This window comes from Lepus europaeus, unplaced genomic scaffold (genome assembly GCF_033115175.1).
Source record: "Lepus europaeus isolate LE1 unplaced genomic scaffold, mLepTim1.pri SCAFFOLD_32, whole genome shotgun sequence".
NCBI classification, from domain to species: domain Eukaryota; kingdom Metazoa; phylum Chordata; class Mammalia; order Lagomorpha; family Leporidae; genus Lepus; species Lepus europaeus.
In genome coordinates, this window is record NW_026909196.1 from 2341540 (window position 1) to 2359653 (window position 18114).

The window sequence follows — 18114 nt, forward strand, 5'->3', positions numbered from 1 at the left end:
TCTCGGTGCATTGCATACAAATTCCACACCACTTTGTCCGGATATGACTGGATGAAAACAGAAATATCCAGTTGTGTTTTGGCTAACTAAATCCCAAATATTATTCCTGCCTCTACGTTTGCTTTTTCTGTATATTATCAATGGACTTTATTGTTTTGAATGTTTTTTATGGGGGAACATTTTATTTTGAGCTTGGATACAGTAATTGGTTCCACATGGAGACACCAGCTGAACATATTCGTATTTTATAGCGAGAGAGCTAGAGGAACTGCGGCAAACAAACATGATATTTCTGTTTGTATAGATGATATTTTATGCACTTGCCTAACCAAATGACTTTGCTTTTCTCCAAAATCGTTTTGTCTGTGATTTTCTCGGTTCATCGCATACGAATTCCACACCACTTTGTCCGTATATGACTGGATGAAAACAGAAATATCCGGTGGTGTTTTGGCATACTCAATCCGAAATATTGTGAAAGCCTCTGTGTTTGTGTTTTCTGGATATTATCAACGGACTATATTTTTTGAATGTTTTTTATCGGGCAACATTTCATTTTGAGCTGGGATACAGTAATTGGTTACATATGGAGACACCAGCTGAACATATTCTTATTTTCTAGGGAGAAAGATAGAGGAACTGCGACAAACAAACATAATATTTCTGTTTGTATAGATGACATTTTATGCACTTGCCTAACGAAAAGACTTTGTTTTTCTCCAAAACCATTTTTCTGTGATTTTCTCGGTACACTTCATATGAATTCCACACATTTGTCTGGATATGACTGGATGAAACCGGAAATATCCGGTTTTGTTTTGGCTAACTCAATCCCAGATATTGCTACATCCTCTGTGTTTGTGTATTCCTGATATTATCCACGGATTTTATTTTTTTGAATGCTTTTTATCAGGAAACATTTAATTTTGTACCGTTCAAACACTAATTGGTTCATCATGGGGACACCAGCTCTACACATTCGTATTTTCTACGGAGAAAGCTAGAGGAACTGCGGCAAAAAACATGATATTTCTGTTTGTATCTCTGAGATTCTATGCACTTGCCTAAAGTAAAGACTTTGCTTTTCTCCAAAACCATTTTCACTGTGATTTTCTAGGTCCATTGCATATGAATTCCACACCAGTTTACTGGATATGACTGGATGAAACCGGAAATATCCGCTTTTGTTTTGGCTAATTCAATCCCAGATATTGCTACAGCCTCTGTGTATGTGTATTCCTGATATTATCCATGGATTTTATGGTTTTGAATGTTTTTTTTCAGGGAACATTTAATTTTGTTCTTGGAATCACTAATTGGTTCCACGTGGAGACACCATTTCTACAAATTTGTACTGTCTAGGGAGAAAGCTAGAGGAACTGCGACAGACAAACATGATATTTCTGTTTGTATCGATGACATTTAATGGACTTGCCTAACGAAAAGACTTTGCTTTTCTCCAAAACCATTTTTACTGTGATTTTTTTTTTTGGTTCATTGCATACGAATTCCACACCACTTTGTCCGGATATGACTGGATGAGAACACAAATATCCAGCTGTGTTTTGGCTAACTCAATCCCAAATATTATTCCTGCCTCTACGTTTGCTTTTTCTGTATATTATCAACGGACTTTATTGTTTTGAATGTTTTTTATAGGGGAACATTTTATTTTGAGCTTGGATACAGTAATTGGTTCCACATGGAGACACCAGCTGAACATATTCGTATTTTATAGCGAGAGAGCTAGAGGAACTGCGGCAAACAAACATGATATTTCTGTTTGTATTGATGATATTTTATGCAGTTGCCTAACGTAAAGACTTTGCTTTTCTCGAAAATCATTTTTTCTGTGATTTTCTCGGTCCATCGCATACGAATTCCACACCAGTTTGTCTGGATATGACTGGATGAAAACAGAAATATCCGGTAGTGTTTTGGCTAACTCAATCCGAAATATTGTGAAAGCCTCTGTGTTTGTGTGTTCTGGATATTATCAATGGACTATATTTTTTTGAATATTTTTTATCGGGGAACATTTTATTTTGAGCTTGGATACAGTAATTGGTTCCACATGGAGACACCAGCGGAACATCTTCATGTTCTCTAGGGAGAAAGCTAGAGGAACAGCGGCAAATAAACATGATATTTCTGTCTGTATAGATGACATTATATGCACTTGCCTAATGAAAAGACTTTGCTTTTCTCCAAAACCATTTTTACTGTGATTTTCTCGGTCCATTGCATAGGAATTCCACACCACTTTGTCCGGATATGACTGCATGAAACCAGAAATATCTGGTTGTGTTTTGGCTAACTCAATCCGAAATATTGTGAAAAACTCTGTGTTTGTGTTTTCTGGATATTATCAACGGACTATATTTTTTTGAATGTTTTTTTATCAGGGAACATTTTATTTTGAGCTTGGATATAGTAATTGGTTCCAATGGAGACACCAGCTGAACTTATTCGTATTTTCTAGGGAGAAACCCAGAGGAAATGCGGCAAACAAACATGATATTTCTGTTTGTATAGATGACATTTTATGCACTTGCTTAACGTAAAGACTTTGCTTTTCTCCAAAAGCATTTGTACTGTGAATGTCTCGGTCCATTGCATACGAATTCCATACCTGTTTACTGGATATGACTGGATGAAACCGGAAATATCCGGTTTTGTTTTGACTAATTCAATCCCAGATATTGCCACAGCCTATGTTTTTGTGTATTCCTGATATTATCCATGGACTTTATGGTTTTGATTTTTTTTTATCAGGGAACATTTAATTTTGTGCTTGGAATCACTATTTGCTTCCACATGGAGACACAAGCTCTACACATTCGTATATTCTAGGGAGACAGCTAAAGATACTGCGACAAACAAACATGATATTTCTGTTTGTATAGATGACATTGTATGCACTTGCCTAACGAAAAGACTTTGCTTTTCTCCAAAACCATTTGTACTGTGATTTTCTCGATCCATTGCATACGAATTCCACACCACTTTGTCAGGATATGACTGGATGAAACACGAAATATCCGGTTTTGTTTTGGCTACGTAAATCCCAGATATTGCTAGAACCTCTGTGTTTATGTATTCTGGATATTATCAATGGACTTTATTGTTTTGAATGCTTTTTTGGGGGAACATTTAATTTTGTTCTTGGAATCGCTAATTGGTTCCACATGGAGACACCAGCTCTACATATTTGTATTTTCTAGGGAGAAAGCTAGAGGAACTGCGGCAAACAAACATGATATTTCTGTTTGTATCGATGATATTTTATGCACTTGCCTAACGAAAAGACTTTGCTTTTCTCCAAAACCATTTTTACTGTGATTTTGTCAGTCCATTGCATACGAATTCCACGCCAGTTTGTCCGGATATGACTGGATGAAACCGGAAGTATCCGGTTTTGTTTTGGCTAACTCAATCCCAGATATTGCTAGAACCTCTGTGTTTCTGTATTCCGGATATTATCTAAGGACTTTATTGTTTTGAATGTTTTTATAAGGGAACATTTAATTTTGTACCGTAGAAACACTAATTGGTTCATCATGGGGACACCAGCTCTACATATTCGTATTTTCTACGGAGAAAGCTAGAGGAACTGCAGCAAACAAACATGATATTTCTGTTTGTATAGATGACATCTAGAGGAACTGCGGCAAACAAACATGATATTTCTGTTTGTATAGATGACATTTTATGCACTTGCCTAATGAAAAGACTTTGCTTTTCTCCAAAACCATTTTTACTCTGATTTTCTCGGTAGACTGCATACGAATTCCACACCACTTTTTCAGGATATGACTGGCTGAAACCCAAAATATCTCGTTGTGTTTTGGCTAACTCTATCCGAAATATTCTAAAAGCCTCTGTGTTTGTGCATTCCTGATATTATCCAAGGACTTTTTGTTTTGAATGTTTTTATCAGGGAACATTTAATTTTGTACCGTAGAAACACTAATTGGTTCACCATGCGCACACCAGCTCTACACATTCGTATTTTCAAGGGAGAAAGCTAGAGGGACTGCGGCAAAGAAACATGATATTTCTGTTTGTATAGATGACATCTAGAGGAACTGCGACAAACAAACATGACATTTCCTTTTGTATAGATGACATTTTATGCACTTGCCTAATGAAAAGACTTTGCTTTTCTCCAAAACCGTTTGTACTTTGATTTTCTCGGTCCATTGCAAATGAATTCCAAACCAGTTTGTCCGAATATGACTGGTTGAAACCAGAAAACTCTGGTTGTGTTTAGGCTAACTAAATCTGAAATATTGTGAAAGCCTCTGTGTTTCTGTATTCCTGATATTATCCGCGGACTTTTTGTTTTGAATGTTTTTATCAGGGAACATTTTATTTTGTACCGTTGAAACACTAATTGGTTCATCATGGGAACACCAGCTCTACACATTCGTATTTTCTAGGGAGAAAGCTAGAGGAACTGCGACAAACAAACATGATAATTCTGTTTGTATCGATGACATTTTATGCACTTGCATAACTTAAAGACTTTGCTGTTCTCCAAAACCATTTTTACTGTGATTTTGTCGGTCTATTGCATAAGAATTCCACACCCGTTTCTCTGGATATGACTGGATGAAACCAGAAATATCCGGTTGTGTTTTGGCTAACTAAATCCCAGATGTTGCTACAGCTCTGTGTTTGTGTTTTCTGGATATTATTCTCGGACTTTATATTTTTATCAGGGAACATTTTATTTTGAGCTTGGATACAGTGATCTTTCCACATGGAGACACCAGCTGAATATATGCGTATTTTCTAGGGAGATACTAGAGGAACTGCGACAAACAAACATGATATTTCTGTTTGTATAGATGACATTTTATGCACATGCCTAACGAAGAGACTTTGTGTTTCTCCAAAACCATTTTTACTGTGATTTTCTCGGTCCATTGCATACGAATTCCACACGACTTTGTCCGGATATCACTGGATGAATCTGGAAATATCTCGTTTTGTTTTGGCTAACTCAATCCGAGATATTGCTACAGCCTCTGTGTTTTTATATTCCTGATATTATCCACGGACTTTATTGTTTTGAATGTTTTTTATCAGGGAACATTTAATTTTGTGCTTGCAAACTCTAATTGGTTCCACCTGGAGACACTAGCTCCACATATTTGTATTTTCTAGGGAGAAATCTAGAGGAACTGCGGCAAACAAACATGATATTTCAGTTTCTATCGATGATATTTTATCCACTTGCCAAACGAAAAGACTTTCTTTTCTCCAAAACCATTTTTATTGTGATTATCTCGGTCCATTGCAAATGAATTGCACACCACTTTGTCCGTATATGACTGGACGAAACCGGAAATATCCGCTTTTGTTTTGGCTAACTCAATCCCAGATATTGCTACAACCTCTGTGTTTGTGCATTACTGATATTATCCACAGACTTTATTTTTTTTGAATGCTTTTTATCGGAGAACATTTAATTTTGTGCCGTGGAAACACTAATTGTTTCGACATGGAGACACCAGCTCTACACATTCGTATTTTCTAGGGAGAAACCTAGAGGAACTGTGGCAAACAAACATGATATTTCTGTTTGTATAGATGACATTTTATGCACTTGCCTAACCAAAGGACTTTGCTTTTCTCCAAAACCATTTTTAATCTGACTTTCTCGGTCCATTGCATACGAATTTCACACCACTTTGTCCGGATATGACTGGATAAAACTCGAATATCCGGTTGTGTTTTGGCTAACTCAATCCAAAATATTGCTGCAGCCTCTATGTTTGTTTTTCTGCATATTATCCACAGACTTTATTGTTTTGAATGTTTTTCATCGGGGAACATTGAATTTTGGGCTGTGAAACAATAATTGGTTCCACATGGAAACACCAGCTCTACACATTCGTATATTCTAGGGAGTAACCTAGAGGTACTGCTGCAATCAAACATGATATTTCTGTTTCTATAGATGACATTTGATGCAATTGTCTAATGAAAAGACTTTGCTTTTCTCCAAAACCATTTGTACTGTGATTTTCTCGGTCCATTGCATACAAATTCCACACCAGTTTGTCCGGATATCACTGGATGAAACCGGAAATATCCGCTTTTGTTTTGGCTAACTCAATCCCAGATATTGCTAAAGCCTCTGTGTTTCTATATTCCTGATATTATCCACGGACTTTATTGTTTTGGATGTTTTTTATCAGGGAACATTTAATTTTGTGCTTGCAAACTCTAATTGGTTCCACGTGGAGACACCAGCTCCACATATTTGTATTTTCTAGGGAGAAATCTAGAGGAACTGCGGCAAACAAACATGATATTTCAGTTTGTATCGATGATATTTTATCTCCTTGCCTAATGAAAAGACTATGCTTTCCTCCAAAACCATTTTTACTGTGATTTTCTCGGTCCATTGCATAGAATTCCACACCACTTTGTCCGGATATGACTGGATGAAACCAGAAATATCTCGTTGTGTTTTGGCTAACTCAATCCCAGATATTGCTACAGCCTCTGTGTTTGTGTTTTCTGGATATTATCGATGGACTTTAATGTTTTGAATGTTTTTATCAAGGAACATTTAATTTTGTACCGTAGAAACACTAATTGATTCCACATGGAGACACCAGCTCTACACATTCGTAATTTCTAGGGAGAAATCTAGCGGAACTGCAGCAAACAAACATGATATTTCTGTTTGTATCGATGATATTTTATGCACTTGCCTAACGAAAAGACTTTGCTTTTCTCCAAAACCATTTTTACTCTGATTTTCTCGGTCCATTGCATACGAATTCCACTCCAGTTTGTCCGGATATGACTGGATGAAACCAGAAGTATCCGGTTTTGTTTTGGCTAACTCAATCCCAGATATTGCTAGAACCTCTGTGTTTCTGTATTCCGGATATTATCTAAGGACTTTATTGTTTTGAATGTTTTTATAAGGGAACATTTAATTTTGTACCGTAGAAACACCAATTGGTTCAACATGGGGACACCAGCTCTACATATTCGTATTTTCTACAGAGAAAGCTGGAGGAACTGTGGCAAAAAAACATGATATTTCTGTTGTATAGATGACATCTAGAGGAACTGCGGCAAACAAACATGATATTTCTATTTGTATATATGACATCTAGAGGAACTGCGACAAACAAACATGACATTTCCTTTTGTATAGATGACATTTTATGCACTTGCCTAATGAAAAGACTTTGCTTTTCTCCAAAACCGTTTGTACTCTGATTTTCTCGGTCCATTGCAAATTAATTCCAAACCAGTTTGTCCGAATATGACTGGTTGAAACCAGAAAACTCTGGTTGTGTTTAGGCTAACTCAATCCGAAATATTGCTACAGCCTCTGTGTTTCTGTATTCCTGATATTATCCGCGGACTTTTTGTTTTGAATGTTTTTATCAGGGAACATTTTATTTTGTACCGTTGAAACACTAATTGGTTCATCATGGGAACACCAGCTCTACACATTCGTATTTTCTAGGGAGAAAGCTAGAGGAACTGCGGCAAACAAACATGATAATTCTGTTTGTGTCAATGACATTTTATGCACTTGCATAACAAAAAGACTTTGCTGTTCTCCAAAACCATTTTTACTGTGATTTTGTCAGTCCATTGCATAAGAATTCCATACACGTTTGTCCTGATATGACTGGATGAAACCAGAAATATCCGGTTGTGTTTTGGCTCACTAAATCCCAGATGTTGCTACAGCCTCTGTGTTTGTGTTTTCTGGATATTATTCTCGGACTTTATATTTTTATCAGGGAACATTTTATTTTGAGCTTGGATACAGTGATCTTTCCACATGGAGACACCTGCTGAATATATGCGTATTTTCTAGGGAGATACTAGAGGAACTGCGACAAACAAACATGATATTTCTGTTTGTATAGATGACATTTTATGCACATGCCTAACGAAAAGACTTTGCTTTTCTCCAAAACCATTTTTACTGTGATTTTCTCGGTCCATTGCATACGAATTCCACACGACTTTGTCCGGATATCACTGGATGAATCTGGAAATATCTCGTTTGTTTTGGCTAACTCAATCCGAGATATTGCTACAGCCTCTGTGTTTTTATATTCCTGATATTATCCACGGACTTTATTGTTTTGAATGTTTTTTATCAGGGAACATTTAATTTTGTGCTTGCAAACTCTAATTGGTTCCACCTGGAGACACTAGCTCCACATATTTGTATTTTCTAGGGAGAAATCTAGAGGAACTGTGGCAAACAAACATGATATTTCAGTTTCTATCGATGACAGTTTATCCACTTGCCTAACGAAAAGACTTTGCTTTTCTCCAAAACCATTTTTATTGTGATTATCTCGGTCCATTGCAAATGAATTCCACACCACTTTGTCCGTATATGACTGGACGAAACCGGAAATATCCGCTTTTGTTTTGGCTAACTCAATCCCAGATATTGCTACAAACTCTGTGTTTGTGCATTCCTGATATTATCCACAGAGTTTATTTTTTTTGAATGCTATTTTCGGAGAACATTTTATTTTGTACCGTGGAAACACTAATTGTTTCGACATGGAGACACCAGCTCTACACATTCGTATTTTCTAGGGAGAAAGCTAAAGGAACTGCGAAAAACAAACATGATATTTCTGTTTGTATCGATGACATTTTATGCACTCGCCTAATGAAAAGACTTTGCTTTTCTCCAAAACCATTTTTACTCTGACTTTCTCGGTCCATTGCATACGAATTCCACACCAAATTGTCCGGATATGACTGGAAGAAACCGGAAATATCCGGTTTTATTTTGGCTAACTCAATCCCAGATATTGCTACAGCCTCTGTGAGTGTGCATTCCTGATATTATCCACAGACTTTATTGTTTTGAATGTTTTTTATCGGGGAACATTTTATTGTGTGCTTGGATACAGTAATGGGTTCCACATGGAAACACTAGCTCTACATATTCGTATTTTCTAGGGAGAAAGCTAGAGGAACTGTGACAAACAAACATGGTATTTCTGTTTGTATAGATGACATTTTATGCACTTGCTTAATGAAAAGACTTTGCTTTACTCCAAAACCATTTTTACTCTGATTTTATCGGTCCATTGCATATGAATTCCAAACCACTTTATCCGGATATGACTGGATGAAACCAGAAATATCCGGTTGTGTTTTGGCTAACTTAAACCGAAATATGGTGAAAGACTGTGTGTTGTGTTTTCTGGATATTATCGATGGACTTTATTGTTTTGAATGTTTTTATCAGGGAACATTTAATTTTGTACCGTAGAAACACTAATTCGTTCATCATGGGGACACCAGTTCTACACATTCGTATTTTCTATGGAGAAAGCTAGAGGAACTGCGGCAAACAAACATGATATTTCTGTTTGTATAGATTGCATTTTATGCACTTGCCTAACGAAAAGACTTTGCTTTTCTCCAAAACCCTTTGTACTGTGATTTTCTCGGTCCATTGCATCTGAATTCCACACCACTTTGTCTGGATATTACTGGATGAAACCGGAAATATCTGGTTTTGTTTTGGCTAACTCAATCCCAGATATTGCTACAGCCTCTGTGTTTGTGTTTTCTGGATATTATCGATGGACTTTATTGTTTTGAATGTTTTTGTCATGGAACATTTAATTTTGTACCGTTGAAACACTAATTGTTTCCACATGGAGACACCAGCTCTACACATTCGTATTTTTAGGGAGAAAGCTAAAGGAACTGCGTCAAACAAACATGATATTTCTGTTTGTCTAGATGACATTTTATGCTCTTGTCTAATGAAAAGACTTTGCTTTACTCCAAAACCATTTTTACTCTGATTTTATCGGTCCATTGCATACGAATTCCAAACCACTTTGTCCGGATATGACTGGATGAAACCAGAAATATCCGGTTGTGTTTTGGCTAACTCCATGCGAAATACTGTGAAAGACTGTGTGTTTGTGTTTTCTGGATATTTTCGATGGAGTTTATTGTTTGAATGTTTTTATCAGGGAACATTTAGTTTTGTACCGTAGAAACACTAATTGGTTCATCATGGGGACACCAGTTCTACACATTCCTATTTTCTAGGGAGAATGCTAGAGGAACTGCGGCAAACAAACACAAAATTTCTGTTTGTATAGATGGCATTTTATGCACTTGTCTAACGAAAAGACTTTACTTTTCTCCAACCCATTTTTACTCTGATTTTATCGGTCCATTGCATACGAATTCCACACCACTTTGTCCGGATATGACTGGATGAAACGAGAAATATCCGGTTGTGTTTTTGCCATCTCAATCCGAAATATTGCTACAGCCTCTGTGTTTGTGTTTTCCGGATATTATCCACGGAGTTTATTGTTTTGAATTTTTTTTTATCAGCGAACATTTAATTTTGTATTGTAGAAAAACTAATTGTTTCCACATGGAGACACCAGCTCTACACATTCGTAATTTCTTTTTTTAACTTTTATTTTAATGAATATAAATTTCCAAAGTACAGCTCATGGGTTACAATGGCTTTCCTCTCCCATAACTTCCCTCCCACCGAAAACCCTCCCCTTTCCCGCTCCCTCTCCCCTTCCAATCACATCATGATTCATTTTCAATTCTCTTTATATAGAAAAGATCAGTTTAGGTAACGATTTCAACAGTTTGCCTCCATATAGCAATACAAAGTGAAAAAAAAATACTGTGGAGTACTAGTTATAGCATTAAATAAGAGTGTACAGCACATTAAAGGCAGAGATCCTACATAATATTTTTTTAAAAAATTAATTAATTTTCTATGCCATTTCCAATTTAACACCAGTTTTTTTTCATTTCCAATTATCTTTATATACAGAAGATGGATTCAGTATATAATTAGTCAAGATCTCATCAGTTTGTACCCATGCAGAAACACAAAGTGTAAAAATACTGTTTCAGTACTAGTTATAGCATCACTGCACATTAGACAGCACATTAAGGACAGATCCCACAGGGGATGTAAGTACACAGTGACTCCTGTAGCTGACTTAACAAATTGGAAACTCTTGTTCATGGCGTCAGTAATTACATTCGTAATTTCTATGAAGAAACCTATAGGAATTGCGGCAAACATGATATTTCTGTTTCTATAGCTGACATTTTATGCACTTGCCTAACGAAAATACTTGCTTTTCTCCAAAACCATTTGTACTGTGATTTTCTCAGCCCATTGCATACGAATTCCACACCAGTTTGTCCGGATATGACTGGATGAAACCAGAAATATCCGGTTGTGTTTTGGCTAACTCAATCCAAAATATTGCTAGAGCCACTGTGCTTGTGTATTCCTGATAATATCCACGGACTTTATTTTTTTGATTGTTTTTTTCAGGGAACATTTAATTTTGTGCTTGGAAGCACTAATTGGTTCCACATGGAGACACCAGCTCTACACATTCGTATTTTCTAGGGAGAAAGCTAGAGGAACTGCGACAAACATATTTCTGTTTCTATAGACGACATTTTATGCAGTAGTTAACGAAAAGACTTTACATTTCTCCAAAACCATTTTTACTCTGATTTTATCAGTCCATTGCTTCCGAATTACAAACGATTTTTCAGAATATAACTGGATGAAATCGGAAATATCCGGTTGTGTTTTGGCTAATTCAAAACGAAATATCTTGAAAGTTTCCGTGTTTGTGTTTTCTGGATATTATTGATGGACTTTATTGTTTTGAATGCTTTCTATCAGGGTCATTTAATTTTGTACCGTTGAAACATTAATTGGTTCATCATGGGGACACCAGCTCTACACATTCATATTTTGTAGGGAGAAAGCTAGAGGAACTGCGGCAAACAAACATGATATTTCTGTTTGTATCTGTGAGATTTTATGCGCTTGCCTAAAGAAAAGACTTTGCTTTCCTAAAAAACCATTTTTACTGTGATTTTCTCAGTCCATTGCATATGAATTCCACACCAGTTTACCGCATATGACTGGATGAAACCGGAAATACCTGGTTGTGTTTTGGCTAACCCAATCCCAGATATTGTTACAGCCTCTGTGTTTGTGTATTCCTGATATTATCCACAGACTTCATTGTTTTGAATGTTTTTTATCAGGGAACATTTAATTTTGTGCTTTTAGTCACTAAATGGTTCCACATGGAGACACCAGTTCTAAGTGTTTCAATTTCTTTTTTTTTTTTATTAAACTTTTATTTAATGAATATAAATTTCCAAAGTATAGCTTGTGGGTTACAATGGCTTCCCCCCTCCCATAACTTCCCTCCCGCCCGCAACCCTCCCCCCTCCCGCTCCCTTTCCCCTTCCATTCATGTAAAGATTCATTTTCAATTCTCTTTGTATACAGTAGATCAATTTAGTATATATTAGGTAAAGGTTTCAACATTTTGCCCATATAGCAACATCGAGTGAAAAAACTACCATTGGATTACTAATTATAGCATTAAATAGCAATGTACAGCACATTAAAGACAGAGATCCTACATAATTTTTTTTTCAAAATAATTAATTTTCTATGCCATTTCCATTTTAACACCAGGTTTTTTTTTTTTTTTTCATTTCCAATTCTCTTTATATACAGAAGATCACTTCAGTATATAATTAGCAAAGACCTCATCAGTCTGCGCCCACACAGAAACGCAAAGTATAAAAATACTGTTTCAGTACCAGTCATAGCATCACTTGGCTTTAGACGACACATTAGGGACAGATCCCGCATGGGGTGTAAGTACACAGTGACTCCTGTTGCTGACTTAACAATTTGACACTCCTGTTCATGGCGTCAGTAATCTCCCTAGGCTCTAGTCATGAGTTGCCAGGGCTATGGAAGCCTTTAGAGTTCGCTGACTTTGGTCTTATTCCGATAGGGTCATAGTCAAAGTGGAGGTTCTCTCCTCCCTTCGGAGAAGGGTATCTCCTTCTTTGATGGCCCCGTTCTTTCCACTGGGATCTCACTCACAGAGATCATTCATTTAGGTCTTTTTTTTTTCCCATGATATCTTGGCTTTCCATGCCTGCTATACTCTCATGGGCTCTTCAGCCAGATCTGAATGCCTTGAGGGCTGATTCTGAGGCCGGAGTGTTGTTTAGGACATCTGCCATCCCATGAGTCTGCTGTGTATCCCACTTCCCATGTTGGATCTTTCTCTCCCTTTTTGATTCTATCAGTTAGTATTAGCAGATACTTGTCTTGTTTGTGTGATCTCTTTGACTCTTAGACCTATCAGAACTATCAATTGTGAGCTGAAATTGATCACTTGGACTAGTGCGATGGCATTGGTACATGCCATCTTGATGGAATTGTGTTGGAATCCCCTGCACATTTCTAACTCCACCATTTGCGGCCAGTCCGATTGAGCATGTTCCAAATTGTTCATCTCCTCCCTCTCTTTTTCCACTCTTAGATTTAACAGGGATCACTTTTCAGTTAAAATTTAAACACCTGAGAATAATTGTGTGTTAATTACTGAGTTCAACCAATAGTACTAGAACAACAACAACAACAACAAACACTAAAAAGGATAAAGTATTACATTGTACATCTAAAGTCAGGACAGGAGCTGATCAGTTCATTGTTGCTTAAAGTGTCCATTTCACTTAACAGGTTTCCTCTTTGGCGCTCAGTTGTCATCGATCAGGGAAAACAAATGATATTTTTCTCTTTGGGACTGGCTTAATTCACTCAGCATGATGTTTTCCAGGTTGCTCCATCTTGTTGCAAATGACTGGGTTTCATTGTTTCTTACTGCTGTATAGTATTCTATGGAGTACATGTCCCATAATTTCTTTATCCAGTCTACTGTTGATGGGCATTTGGGTTGGTTCCAGGTCTTAGCTATTGTGAATTGAGCTGCAATAAACATTAATGTGCAGATGGCTTTTTTATTTGTCAAATTAAATTCCTTTGGGTAAATTCCAAGGAGTGGGATGGCTGGGTTGTATGGTAGGGTTATGTTCAGGTTTCTGAGGAATCTCCAGACAGACTTCCATAGTGGCTTAACCAGTTTGCATTCCCACCAACAGTGGGTTAGTGTCCCTTTTTCCCCACATCCTCTCCAGCATCTGTTGTTGGTAGATTTCTGAATGTGAGCTATTCTCACCGGGGTGAGATGGAACCTCATTGTGGTTTTGATTTGCATTTCTCTGATTGCTAGTGATCTTGAACATTTTTTCATGTGTCTGTTGGCCATTTGGGTTTCCTCTTTCGAAAAATGTCTATTGAGGTCCTTGGCCCATTTCTTAAGTGGGTTGTTTGTTTTGTTGTTGTGGATTTTCTTGATTTCTTTGTAGATTCTGGTTATCAATCCTTTATCTGTAGTATAGTTTGCGAATATTTTTTCCCATTCTGTTGGTTGCCTCTTCACTTTCCTGACTGTTTCTTTTGAAGTACAGAAACTTCTCAATTTGATGCAATCCCAAATTTTAATTTTGGTTTTGACTGCCTGTGCTGTTGGAGTATTTTCCAGGAAGTCTTTGCCTGTGCCTATATCTTGCAGGGTTTCTCCAATGCTCTCTAATAATTTGATGGTTTCAGGTCGTAGATTTAAGTCTTTAATCCATGTTGAGTGAATTTTTGTGTAAGGTGATAGGTATGGGTCTTGCTTCAAGCTTCTGCATGTGGAAATCCAATTTTCCCAGCACCATTTATTGAATAGACTGTCCTTATTCCAGGGATTAGATTTGGATCTTTGGTCAAATATAAGTTGGCTGTAGGTGTTTGGATTGATTTCTGGTGTTTCTATTCTGTTCCATTGGTCTATCCATCTGTTTCTGTACCAGTACCATGCTGCTTTGATAACAACTGCCCTGTAGTATTTCCTAAAATCAGGTATTGTGATTCCTCCAGCTTTGTTTTTGTTGTACAGGATTGCTTTGGCTATTCGAGGTCTTCTGTGTCTCCATATGAATTTCAGCATCATTTTTTCTATATCTGAGAAGAAGGTCTTCGGGATCTTGATGGGTATTGCATTGAATGTATAAATTGCTTTTGGGAGGATAGACATTTTGATGATATTGATTCTTCCAATCCATGAGCATGGAAGATTTCTCCATTTTTTGGTATCATCTTCTATTTCTTTCTGTAAGGTTTTGTAGTTTTCATCGTAGAGATCTTTAACGTCTTTGGTTAAGTTTATTCCAAGGTATTTGATTGTTTTTGTAGCTATTGTGAATGGGATTGATTTTAGAAGTTCTTCCTCAGCCGTGGCATTGCCTGTGTATACAAAGGCTGTTGATTTTTGTGCATTGATTTTATATCCTGCTACTTTGCCAAACTCTTCGATGAGTTCCAGCAGTCTCTTAGTAGAGTTCTTTGGGTCCCCTAAATAAAGAATCATATCATCTGCAAAGAGGGATAGTTTGAGTTCGTCCTTCCCGATTTGTATCCCTTTAATTTCTTTTTCTTGCCTAATAGCTCTGGCCAAAACTTCCAGAAATATATTGAATAGCAGTGGTGAGAGAGGGCATCCCTGTCTGGTACCAGATCTCAGTGGAAATGCTTCCAACTTTTCCCCATTCAATAGGATGTTGGCCATGGGTTTTTCATATATTGCTTTGATTGTATTAAGGAATGTTCCTTCCATACCCAGTTTGCTTAGAGTTTTCATCATGAAAGGGTGTTGTATTTTATCAAATGCTTTCTCTGCGTCTATTGAGAGAATCATATGGTTTTTCTTCTGCAGTCTGTTAATGTAGTGTATTACGTTGATTGTTTTGCGAATGTTGAACCATCCCTGCATACCGGGGATGAATCCCACTTGGTCTGGGTGGATGATCTTTCTGATGTGTTGTTGCATTCTATTGGCCAGAATTTTATTTAGGATTTTTGCATCTATGTTCATCAGGGATATTGGTCTGTAATTCTCTTTCAATGTTGCGTCTCTTTCTGGCTTAGGAATTAAGGTGATGGTGGCTTCATAGAAGGAATTTGGGAGGATTCCCTCTTTTTCGATTGCTCTGAATAGTTTGAGAAGAATTGGAGTTAGTTCTTCTCTAAATGTCTGGTAGAACTCAGCAGTGAATCCATCTGGCCCTGGGCTTTTCTTTGTTGGGAGGGCCTTTATTACTGTTTCAATTTCTGTGTCAGTTATTGGTCTGTTTAGGTTTTCTATGTCTTCCTGGCTCAATTTAGGGAGGTTGTATGTGTCCAAGAATCTGTCCATTTCTGATAGATTTCCCTGTTTGCTGGCATACAAGTCCTTGTAGTAATTTCTGATGATTCTTTTTATTTCTGTGGCGTCTGTTGTTACGTTTCCCATTTCATCTCTGATCCTATTGATTTGGGTCTTTTCTCTTCTTTTTTTAGTTAGTTGGGCCAATGGGGTGTCAATTTTGTTTATTTTTTCAAAAAACCAGCTCCTCGTTTGGCTGATTTTTTGTAATGTTTTTTTGGATTCAATCCTGTTGATTTCTTCTCTGATTTTAATTATTTCTCTTCTCCTACTGGGTTTGGGTTTGGTTTGCTGCAGATTTTCTAGATCCTTGAGATGACTTGAAAGCTCATCTATTTGGTGCCTTTCCAATTTCTTGATGTAGGCACCTATTGATATAAACTTTCCTCTTAACACTGCTTTTGTTGTATCCCATAGGTTTTGGTATGTTGTGCTGTTATCCTCATTTACTTCCAGAAAATTTTTGATTTCTCTTTTAATTTCTTCTATGACCCGTTGTTCATTCAGGAGCATATTGTTCAATCTCCATGTGTTTACACGTGCTCTAGGGATTCCTGAGTTGCCAATTTCCAATTTCATTCCTTTGTGGTCTGAGAAGCTGCATGGTATGATTCTAATTCTTTTGAATTTGCTGAGACTTGCTTTATGGCCTAGTATGTGGTCAATCCTAGAGAGGGTTCCATGTACTGCTGAGAAGAATGTAAAGTCCTTAGATGTAGGATGAAATGTTCTGTAGATGTCTGTTAGATCCATTTGGGCTATAGTGTCATTTAAATCTACTGTCTCCTTGTTGATCTTCTGTCCTGTTGATCTGTCTATCTCTGAGAGTGGAGTATTGAAGTCCCCCAGTACTATTGTATTGGGGTCTAAGTCTCCCTTTAAGTCCCTTAACAAGTCTTTTAAATAAGCTGGTGCCCTGTAATTAGGTGCATATACGTTGATAATCGTTATATCTTCTTGTTGAATGGATCCCTTAATCATTATATAGTGCCCCTCTTTGTCTCTCCTAACAGTTTTTGTAGTAAAGTTTATGTTGTCCGATATTAAGATGGCTACGCCCGCTCTCTTTTCATTTCTGTTGGCGTGGTATATCTTTTTCCAGCCTTTCACTCTCAGCTTGTATGGATCATTGTTGGATAGATGGGTTTCTTGTAAGCAGCAAAAGGATGGGTTTTGTTCCTTAATCCAATCAGCCAATCGGTGTCTTTTAACTGGACAATTCAAGCCATTAACATTCAATGTGACTATTGAGAAGGAGTAACTTTGCCCTGCCATTTGCCAAAGATATTTTCTAATATCTGGTTTGAGATTCCTGTGATCTTTTGCTCTGAGGTTTCCTTCCTTTACCTTCTTTCATATTGGTGACCGTGTTTCTGTGTTTCTGTATGTAACACGTCTTTAAGCATCTTTTGCAGGGCTGGACGAGTGGCGACAAATTCTTTCAATTTCTGTTTGCTGTGAAAGGTCTTAATTTCACCTTCATTCACAAATGAGAGCTTTGCAGGATATAATATTCTGGGCTGGCAGTTTTTCTCTCTTAGTACCTGGGCTATATCTCGCCATTCTCTCCTGGCTTGTAGGGTTTCTGATGAGAAATCAGCTGTAAGTCTAATTGGAGATCCTCTAAGAGTAATCTGGCGTTTCTCTCTTGCACATTTTAGGATCTTTTCTTTGTGTTTCACTGTGGTGAGTTTGATTACGACGTGTCGTGGTGAGGATCTCTTTTGATCATGTTTATTAGGGGTTCTCTGAGCTTCCTGTACTAGGATGTCTCTGTCCTTCTCCAAACTTGGGAAATTTTCTGCTAGTATCTCACTAAAAAGGCCTTCTAATCCTTTCTCCCTTTCCATGCCTTCAGGAACTCCTAGAACCCGAATGTTGGGTTTTTTAATAGTATCCTGTAGATTCCTGACAGTATTTTTTAGATTTCTGATTTCTTCTT